The sequence below is a fragment of the Stegostoma tigrinum genome, chromosome 34 (assembly GCF_030684315.1).
Source record: "Stegostoma tigrinum isolate sSteTig4 chromosome 34, sSteTig4.hap1, whole genome shotgun sequence".
NCBI lineage: Eukaryota > Metazoa > Chordata > Chondrichthyes > Orectolobiformes > Stegostomatidae > Stegostoma > Stegostoma tigrinum.
Window position 1 is genome coordinate 2,973,812 of NC_081387.1, and position 9,250 is coordinate 2,983,061.

Sequence of the window (9,250 nt, forward strand, 5' to 3'; positions counted from 1 at the left end):
GAGAAAATCTCTCCAACAATTTCTCACCAAATGTGAGTTTTTACTGCAATGTCCAAGATATTTCTGGAGATGTTTAGTTTTCACAAGATATTGGGACAGATCTGATAAATGTTGACATTTAGACCTCTATTAAAGATATTAATGTCAAAAAAACATTTGAACAAAAAAAAGAATTTTTGTGTCAATGAGAATTTTAAATTGTTCTGTTATTTTGTGTGTTGGATAAACTCGTGAGGAAAGGTATCAGTTTTGGTGTCAAAGCGACAATAGCAAAGTGGAAACAAATTTAGCTGAGTGATAGAAAGCATTGAGTAACGGTCAATAAACATTTTTCAGGCTGGAGGAAGGTTTTTGGTGGAGTTCCCCAGGGATCAATATTGCGACTCCTGCTTTTCCTGAAGTATTAATTTCCTGGATCTAGGTGTGCAGGTTACGATTTAATTCAGTTTAGAGATGACAAAAAATTTGGAAGAATTGTAATGTATGACAAATGTTATTGTTACTTCTAATAATAAATTACTGGAGACAGAGTATAGGTTAACATTTGTTTTATTGAAGCTATGCAGGGAGAGCTCCAACCCCATTAAACCAAAGTGAAACTCTGAAGGGGCAGAGAAAAATGTTATACCACTCATTTGATCACATCAGCTCATTATTCAAATTCCAATCTTGCCTCATTCAAGCATAAACATATTATTTGGAGGATGTGAACAGAGTGTAGAAGTCAATGTTCTTAAAGTCTCCTCCACTCAGCGAGGACATCCTTAATCCTGTCCTAGATGTTGTGATTTCAGTGTCTGGTAGCTCTCTTACTGTCTCCTGTCTCAAGATCTCCAAGGATTGTTTTGGTTACATTGTGTTCTACTTATACAATGTTGCTTACGTTTCCTGCTGACGCTGATCACTAGGATGTATAAGGTTTGTTATTTTAAGCTTGATATTTTACTCTATTCTGGAAATCTTTGTTTAAACTTTACAGTTTAAAATGTAAATTCTATCTCTTAGAAGTACGTAGTAGAACTACAAAAGGACATGTGCAAGCTAATGGCAGATAGGGAGCAGATAGATTTCCAGTGCGGAGAAGTGTGAGGTGATGCACATTGTTCAGAATAACATTGTAGCCCATATTTTATATTGGCTTTCAATTCTAAGGAGGGTGCAGGAGCAGAGGGACCTGCGTGTATATGTGCAAAGATCATTGAGAGTGACAGGACAGAGGGTGGTGCACATCTGGAGTGAGCTGCCAGAGGAAGAGGTCAGGCGAGTATAATTACAACATTCAAAAGACATTTGGACAGATACACAAAAAGGAAAGCTTGAGTGGAATATGGGCCAAATGCAGGCATTGAGACTAGTTCAGTTTTGGAAACCTGGTCAGTACAGACAAGTTGGGCTGAAGAGTCTGTTTCTGTCAGTCTATTAATTGGTCTCTTCATCTGTAACAGAGTCATAAAACATACAACTTTCTCAGCTTTGTTAATAGAGGCAGAGAGTACAGGAGCAAGAGGTGATTCTGAACTGACACAAGACACTTGCTGGAATCAGCTGGAGTATTGTGTATAGTTCTGGGTACCACATTATAGAAGGAATGTGAACACAATGGACAGAGCACAGAAGTGACTTTCAAGAATGACAAACTCCAGGTATGAAAATAGATTGAAGAAGCTGGAACTGTCTCTTTGGAGAGAAGAAGGTTAAGAGGAGATCTAGTTAATAAAGTTTTCGAGAAGATTTGTAGCTCGGGTTCTGGATGAGATTGTAAACCTGCTCACCCAGTGATTTTGATTGCAAACACTTCATCACCCTGCTAGGTGACATCGTCAGTGTGTCTCCAGTGAAACATCGGTGTTCTGCCCTGCTTGTTATCTATCTGCCTCAGTTTGTTGGGGTGATTGGTACCATTTCTGCTTCTGTTTCTCAATGGTTTGTACACAGGGTCTAATTCAATGCTTTTGTTGATGGAGTTCTGATTATAGTACCAGGCCTTCAGGAAATGTCTGCATGTCTCTCTTTGGCTTGTGTGATTATGGATGTGTTGGCTCAGTCAAATTCATGTCCCTTGTTGTCCGTGTGTAGTGAGACAAGTGAGAATCGGTTGTGTCTCTTGGTGGTTAGTTAGTGTTTTTGTATTCGTTTTGTCAGTTTTCTTCCGGTTTGGCCAATGCAGTGTTTCTCACAGTCTTTGCATGATGTTTTGTATTTTACATCAGTTTTTCTGGTTTAGGATATAGGATCATTTACGTTCATCACTAGCTGTTTTAGGGTGGTTGTTGGTTTGTAAGCTACCCTGATACCTTGGAGTTTGAGTAGTCTTGTGGTCATCTCTGAAACATCCTTGATGTACCGTCGGTTGATTAGTGAGTCTGATCATGCTGTGTCTTCCTGTTATGGTCTGTCTCAGAGGTAATGGCGGATTGTGTTTTTTGGGTATCCATTCCTTTTGAAAACGCTGTGTACATGCTCCTGTACTGCTTTGTGTAGTTCCAGGTTTCTGCAATGTCTTGTGGCTCATTTAATTAAAGTCCTGATGCAGCTCCGTTTGTAGGGGTTGGGCTGGTTGCTAGTGTAACTGCGTATCTGGTCCATATGTGTGGTCTTTCTATATATGCTGGTTTGGAGTTCCCTGTTGTTTCTGTATTCTATCATTATGCCCAGGAAGGGTAGTTGGTTGTTGGTCTCCTCTTCTTTTATGAAGTTTATCCCGGTGAGGATGTTGTTTATGTGTAGGTGGGTTTCTTCTAGTTTTGTCCGTTTTGATAATCACAAAGGTGTCATCTACATATCGGACCATAAGTTTGAGTAGTATCATGAATTCTTGGTTGTTTGAACACAGGGTCTAATGCAATGCGTTTGATGGAGTTCTGATTAGAATACCAGGCCTCGTGGGGAGCGCTGTCCATTCTAACCTTTGCATTACTGCTTCTGCAAACAGTCCTAATATTGGGGATTCCATTGGTGATCTGTTGATTTATTTGTATAAGACATCATTGAAGGTGAAGTGCGTTGTGAGACACAGATCTGGTTGAGTTTTTCAAAATCATAAGCCGGTTGGTTAGAGTTGCTAGAGAGAAAGTGTTTCCACTTATAAAAGAAACAAGAGTAAAAGGATATTGATTAAAAGTGATAACAAGGTGTAGAGCTGGATGAACACAGTGGGCCAAGCAGCATTAGAGGAGCAGGAAAGCTGCCATTTCGGGCCTAGACCCCTCTTCTGCGAATGAAGAAAACTGACATGAGGAGAACATTTCCACTCTATATCCACTAGATCGAGTCTGAAATGCACTGCCTGGAATTTCGGTGGAGGGAGTTTTAAGTGCAGCATTTGTGATGGGATTAGACAATTATTTGGAGAAAAGTAACATACAAGGATATGTGACGAAAATCAGAGAATAACGTAAGGTAATGTTGCACGTTTGAAGAGCTGTTTCAAGCACCAGTAGGCCGAACAGCCTTTTACTGCACCTCAGACTTGTGTGATTCTGTATGTAAAATCTGTTGCAACAGTTCCAACATCATTGAAGTTTTCGGCACAGCTTTTAAAGAGTCATCATCCCCAACATCTATTGTTACCCCGACCAGATAAATTACATGCTCATTTTAGTGGGCCAGTAAAAATCAATAATCTGTTTGAGGTTTTATGGTCACTTTTTGTGTTTTGACTTCAGCAGCAAGGTGAGGGGCTCGAACTGCAGGCTCAGAGCTGAATCCCTGGTTGGTTTGGTCTCCAGGTACAGAGCATGGCAGGAAGGAGTGCACCACAATCCCGGATTTTACATCTCGGACTTGTGGAGGGTACTCACACGCTCAGAAAATAAAACTCAAAAGAAATCAGGAACAAAAACAGAAGTTGTTGGAAAAGCTCAGCAGGTCTGGCAGCATCTATGAAGAATAATATCAGGGTTAATGTTTCGGGTCCAGTGACCCTTCCTCAGAAGTGATGGTGGCTGGGAAAATGTCAGTTCATATGCAGAAAATAGGGGGGGGGGGGGGCGGTGAGGTACGGAGTGATCATCAGATGCCATTTCTGCCACCTCCAGCGAGATGCCACCACAAGACACATATTCCCCTTCCCTCCCTTGTCCGCCTTCCACAGTGACCATTCCCTCCGGGACACCCTGGTCCACACTTCCTTCATCCCCAACAACACCACCCCCCCACAGTACCTTCGCCTGCAACCGCCTCTTCCTTCCCCAGTATCCAAAGTTCCAAACATACCTTCCAGGTGAAACAACACTTCACCTGCACTTCTCAGAATCTAGCCTACTGCATTTGCTGCTCACAATGTGGTGTCCTCTACATTGGGGCAATGAAGCATAGACTGGGTAACTGCTTTGCGGAGCATCTATGTTCTGCTCACAAAAAAAAACGCTGAACTACCTGTTATCTGCCAATTTAATGCACCACCCTGCTCCCCGGCCAACATCTCTGTCTCGGGCTTGCTGCAGTGTTCCAGCGAAGCTCACCACAAGCTGGAGGAGCAACACCCCATTTTCAGCTTGGGGACCCTACAGCCCTCCGGACCCAATGTTGAGTTGAATAATTTTAGGGCCTAAACCATCCCATGTCCCAGCCCCCTACAAGGCCTGCCATTACACGCCCCCTGTTGTTAGTCATTAACAGTCCTTATTAACAACTATTCACCCTGCCAGCCTCATCGTTATCAACTCCTTTGCCTGTCCAACTGTTCTTCTCTCACTTTAGGCTCTCTCCTATCATTTCGTCCCCTCCCTATTTTCTGCATATAAACTGATATTTTCTCAGTCACCATCAGTTCTGAGGCAGGGTCACTGAACCCAAAATGTTAACTCTGATTTTTTTCTTCACAGATGCTGCCAGACCTGCTGAGCTTTACCAGCAACTTCTGTTTTTGACACAGACTCTTACACAGCTTATGGAGAATAAGTGCTTTGCATGACTCAGATTATGTTTCTGGATTTGAGTTTGCTCGCTGAGCTGGAAGGTTAGTTTTCAGACATTTCGTCACCATTCTCGGTAACATCATCAGTGAGCCTCCGGTGAGGCACTGGTGTTATGTCATGCTTTCTATTTATGTTTAGGTTTCCTTGGGTTGGTGATGTCATTTCCTGCATTGGTGATGTCATTTCCTGTTCCTTTTCTCAGAGGATGGTAGATTGGCTCCAAATCAATGTGTTTGTTGATGGAGTTCCGGTTGGAATGCCATGCTTCTAGGAATTCTCGTGCGTGTCTCTGTTTGGCTTGTCCTAGGATGGCTGTGTTGTCCCAATCAAAGTGGTGTCCTTCCCCATCTGTATGTAAGAATATGAGTGATAGTGGGTCATGTCGTTTTGTGGCCAGTTGATGTTCATGTCTCCTGGTGGCTAGCTTTCTGCCCGTTTGTCCAATGTAGTGTTTGTCACAATTCTTGCAAGGTATTTTGTAGATGACGTTCGTTTTGCTTGTTGTCTGCATAGGGTCTTTTAACTTCATTAGCTGTTGTTTTAGTGTGTTGGTGGGTTTGTGGGCTACCATCCTAGGACAAGCCAAACAGAGACACCCACGAGAATTCCTAGAAGCATGGCATTCCAACCGGAACTCCATCAACAAACACATTGATTTGGAGCCAATCTACCATCCTCTGAGAAAAGGAACAGGAAATGACATCACCAATGCAGGAAATGACATCACCAACCCAAGGAAACCTAAACAGATAAATAGAAAGCAGGACATAACACCAGAGGCTCACTGATGATGTTACCTAGAATGGTGACGGATTGTCTGGGAACGAACCTTCCAGATCAGTGAACCAGCTTACATCCAGAACAAAATAAAGACCCACTCTTTTGTGGACTGAGAAGAGGAGAGCGCGACTGCGTTGGAGGTGGAAGGAAGACGTTGGGTTGGCTGTGCACCCTTGCAACCGGTGGATCTTAATGCTAGCTTCGGCCTAACACTGGTTCAGGAGAGCAGCCAACCTGCAATGATGGATGCGGCGAGTGCTCATGCCCCGAGTCAGGGGTGCCGGAACACCATCCATGTTTCCGTGAAGAAGGTGGATGAAGGTGCACCTGTGGACCACACCTTCTTCGTGAAGAGGGTCCTGTTGGACTGTAGTGGGTTCGCTGCTGCAGACATTTACTGCCTGCAAGATTTCCCTGGAGGAGGTTTTTGCGATGTAACCTTCAGGAGTGCCAGGCATTGCGAGCACTTCCTGGAGGTTTTCCAGGAGAAAGGAGGTGAGGGCCCCCTCTCTGTACTGGCCGCTGTCCCGCTGTTCATGATGCTGGTGCAGAGGAGCCATATGGTGACTGTACACATGTACAATCCGCATGTGCCAGCAGTTGATGTCCTGACCTTCCTCGGAAGGTACGTGAAGGTGGAAGGGGACCTAACCAACATCATGGACACCTTCGGGATCTGGACCAGTAAGAGGCAGGTCAGGGTGACACTGAGGACGGGCTCAGACGGGAACATCGTACACCCACCATCCAGCTTCGCGATTGGTAGGAGCGAGGGCTACCTGACCTACGCAGGGCAACCTAAAGTCTGCCATGCCTGTGGTAGGTCAGGTCACGTGGTGGCCGACTGCAAAGCCACCATCTGCAGGAACTGCAGGGAGGAGGGACACCTTGCAAAGGATTGCCCAAAAGAAAAAAAGCTGCAACCTTTGCGGGGAAGCGGGCCACCTCTATAGGGGGACCACCTACGCCCAGGTGGCCGGCAGGGGCAATGTGGGGCAAGCCCCCCCGGAGGAGAGGAAGGCATCAGGGCCCTGCAAGGAACCCCCGAATGTGCAGGAGGGCAAGGTCATGCAGGAGGGCCCAGTCCTGCAGGATGGACCCGAGGCCAGCAAAGCTTCCCTGCAAGCTCCGCTCCCCGCCGACAACCCGGAGTTGATGGAGAGGCAACAGGTGACCCAGGAGAGTGGACGACGGTCCGGAAAGTGAGGAGGAAGTTGCGCCGGCGAGCCCAGGCACCGCAGCCATCAGGCGGGAAGAGGCAACTACGAGGGGTTATAAGAGCTCCTCTGACGAGGGAGATTTGGAGCGGGCCTGTCCAAAGCAGAAGCTAAAGATCTCAAGGAAGAAGGAAAGCAGCACCCCGCTTCCAGGTGACGGGAGGCGTCCTGAGGCTCCCTCCTACACCCAGCCACGTGCCGCTGGGGCCCTGGAGGGCCCCCCGGAACTTTCAGCCGGGAAGGAGGAAACAGCATGTCCCCAGCCTGACCCAGAGCCGGACTCTTCTGCCTCCGTACCCCTGACGGGGGGATGCCACCCGGAAGACAGCACGAATGTTTTCCTGAGCCCGGAGAGCGTCCAGCAGTTAGCCCGGACAATGGGCATGAAGGGACAGATGGAGGGGCTGGACCTTGGACTCGGGGACGGTACTGCGGTCACTGCCCATAATGGGGGTACGAGTTGCGAGCAGCATCAAGTCCACCACAAGATGTGTGTCCACGTTGGCCTACCTGACCACCGTCAAGGCAGACCTCCTGTTTCTGCGGGAGTGCGGGATACCGCACCTCAGCAGGTACAGGAAATGGTCCGGCGCCTGGACCTGTGGGCCTTCGATCTGGTCGGGGGGTAACGACTGTCACTCCTCGGGCCTGGCTATTCTGTTGCGGGGGCGCGACTTCACCATCTCTCAAGTTCAGGAGATGGTGGTGGGGCGCCTCCTAGTGGCTGACATCACCTATAGGAACGCTCCCCTGAGGCTGATCAATATGTACGCCCCAGCGGTACAGAGTGAGCGGTTGGCCGTCCTGCAGCGGCTTCAACCCCTGCTGGCTACGTCCAGGCTGGTCATCCTTGGCGGAGACTTCAACTGCATCATCGATGCAGATGGAAGATCCGGCGTGCGGACAGCGGGTCGGGGGAGTCAACTGGAAGTCACGTCCAGATTCCTGACGGGCATGGTGAAGGATGCCAAGCTGCTCGACATCTTCAGCACCCCTGCAGACGGAGCGCAGCGGAGATACACCTGGTTGCGGCCAGACAGGTCTATCCGCTCAAAGAGACTTCCTGTTTGTGTCGCGGGCGTTCTCGGTCAGGTCCACCGGCATCGAGCCGGTGTTCTTCTGTGACCACTGCCTTCTGCTGCCAACTGTCACTTACAGGATGACCAGCAGGCCGGCAAGGAGACGTGGAAGCTCAACACGACTCTGTTGCCCCCAGAGAACGTCGAGGCGTTTAAGAGGGACTACGCAGGTTGGAGAACCGTGAAACCCCTCTTTGAGTCTCCGGGCGATGGTGGGAGATGGTGAAGGAGAACATCAAGAGATTCTTTGTCCTCAAGGGTGTTCAGAAGGCGAGAGAGAGGCGGGGAAAGCTGTCGCGACTCCAGAAAAGGGTGCAGAACCTGCTCCTTCTGCAGTCGATGGTGGGTCGATGTCACGGAGGACCTCCGCAAGGTGAGGGGCCAGCAAGCCTCACTCTTCGCCGCGGAGGCCTCCAGGATAATCTTCCGGTCCAGGGTCTGCTCCTTGGAGAAGGACAAGGTGTGCTCACGTTTCTTATTTCAGAAGGTGCACAAAGAGAGCTCTGTGCTTAGCCGGCTGAAGGAGGGCAATAGCTCAGTGACGTCGTCTCAGCCCGACATTTTGAGGATCAGCAGATCCTTCTATGCCGGACTGTACGACACGAAGCCCACGGACAGCACGGCCTCTGAATCATTCCTGTCATCTATCACGGTGGTCTTAGACGACGGCACGAGGGAGTGGCTGGACCGGCCGATATCCCTGGACGAGCTGACCAGAGCCCTCAAGTCCTTGGAGAGGAACAAAACTCCCGGGAGCAACGGCTTACGGGTCGAGCTGTGTTCCACTCTGTGGGACCTGGTCGGCCAGGACCTGCTGGAGATGTACAATAGTGCGCTTCGGGCAGGGGAAATGTGCAAGTCCATGAGGAAGGACATCATCACCCTCATTTACAAGAGGAAGGGGGAGGGGGAAGAAATTAAGAATTGGCGTCCCATTTCACTGTTGAACGTGGACTACAAAATCCTGGCCAAGGTCAGAGCCAACCGGGTCAGGTCTGTCCTGGAGTCGGTGATTCACCCTGACCAAACCTGTGCTGTGCCGGGCAGGAAGATCACTGAGAGCCTCGCGCTCATCAGGGATACGATCGCCTACATACAGGACAGGCGGGTGGACACCTGCCTCGTCAGCCTGGCCCAGGAGAAGGCCTTCGACAGCATCTTTCATGCTAACATGAGGGACGTCCTCTCCAAGTTGGGGTTCGGGGAGGGCATCCGCAATTGGATCCGGCTGCTCTACACCAACATCGTTAGCGCC